This window comes from Myotis davidii, unplaced genomic scaffold, assembly GCF_000327345.1.
Source record: "Myotis davidii unplaced genomic scaffold, ASM32734v1 scaffold273, whole genome shotgun sequence".
Lineage (NCBI taxonomy): Eukaryota > Metazoa > Chordata > Mammalia > Chiroptera > Vespertilionidae > Myotis > Myotis davidii.
Genome location: NW_006286263.1, coordinates 465,573 through 467,333, shown reverse-complemented (window position 1 = coordinate 467,333; position 1,761 = coordinate 465,573). Strand labels below are relative to the sequence as shown.

Below are 1,761 nucleotides of genomic sequence, written 5' to 3'. Positions count from 1 at the left end.
AGTCTGTTTGATACTTCTGGCTCTATTTTTGTTCATCAGTTTATGTTGTTCATCATATTCCACAAATGGATGGGATTCTGTGATATTTATCTTTCTCCTACTGGCTTATTTCGCTTAGCATAATGCTCTCCAGTTCAATCCATGATGTTGCAAATGGTAAGAATTCCTTCCTTTTTTTACAGCAGCATAGTATTCCATTATGTAGATATACCACTGTTTTCTAATCCACTCATCTGTTAATGAGCATTTAGGCTGTTTCCGAATCTTAGCTATTGTAAATTGTGCTGCTATGAATTTTGATTTAGTGTAAAGAAGAAGCAAATAAACTGTCTAGTTGATAAGGATCCACAAGGTATTTAAATTTCAAAATGTATTAAACTTATAAATATTGCTTTAAGAGAGCTCTCTTAAGTATACATTAATATATCCAATTCTACATCTCACAGAGGAAATAAATAGCAGTAACATATAAATTTCAAAATTCAATTTTTCTGTTGATTTATCTCTTGACCTATTATTTTAAAGAAAGCCAATATCTCCCATATCTTTTAATACAAAAACCTTGGTAGAAGTTTTAATAATCAGTAAATATATGAAAAGTTAGTATCAAAAGGAGATTGAGGAAAAGGGGGTGGAGCTAAATTTATGGCAGTAGGCTAAATTAGACAATTTTCCATTTATGTAAACCTAGATTCTTCTGATAATATTAACTTGCTTTCAACAGATGAAAACTTCTGCTGTCTATAATGTACTAAATTCAAACAAATTGCTTTTCTATAGACCAGGTGACGAGCACTGACTGTCAGTATATCTGAAAACAAAACAAAACACTGGAACTTTATATCACTAATTATGATAAACTGATGAATTCTTGTATTTAAGTACAGCATATGAATTTTTTAATGACTAATACTGCAGGTATGCAATAATTCCCCATCTATTTCCTCTCTCTCTCTTTCTCACTCTCCTCATACACACACACACACACACACACACACACACACACCAAATTATAATAGTTGCAAATATTAAAACAAAGAGTCTAATTAGTTTTATCTTAGGCATACCATATTTTTTCTATAATAAAACTATAGTATTTACACAATTATCACTTCACTGACAGGTTGCAAAGTTTTAAGTAAGCCTATATAATAAAAGCCTAACATGCAAATTGTCCAACCAGGAGTTCAACCGCTTGCTATGATGTGCACTGACCACGAGGGGGGGGTGGTGGGGAATGGTGGCCATCGGCGATATGGCGCTGGCAGCATGCGGCAGTGGAGGCGCTGCCAGCCCTGATAGGCCGCAAGGTGAGAGGGACCATGGCAGGATGGCGGAGCAAGTGAGCAGGTGGTGCCAGGCCAAGGCAGGTGTAGGCAGGGGACTGATTACCCTATTGATCATTCCACAGATGGCTCCAGGCACTGAAAGAGCCAGGCAGGGGGCCCAGCCCTGACCAATCACCCCACAGATGACGACCAGTGGTGGCGGCAGGAGGTCAACCTGGTCTAATTAGCATATTACCCTTTTATTAGCATAGACTAGAGGCCCGGTGCACCAAATTTGTACATGGGAGGGGGGGACAGGTCCCCTCAGACCAGCCTGCCCCCTCTCCAATCTGGGACCCCTCGGGCAATGTCTAACTGCCTGAAGGTTGGGCCTAAACCACCAGTCAGACATCCCTCTTACAATGCAGGACCGCTGGTTCCTAACTGCTCACCTGCCTGCCTGCCTGATGCCCCTAACTGCCCCCCTGCCCGC

The 1,761-nt window shown here is 40.4% G+C and overlaps 1 protein-coding gene across 1 annotated transcript in view; it reads left to right on the top strand.

The window, feature by feature from the left end:
- The window catches only part of LOC102764040 (histone H4 transcription factor-like), a 6,882-nt gene that overhangs the window by 1,735 nt on the left and 3,386 nt on the right, over positions 1–1,761 (top strand). The gene's annotated exons all lie outside the window — the stretch shown is intronic.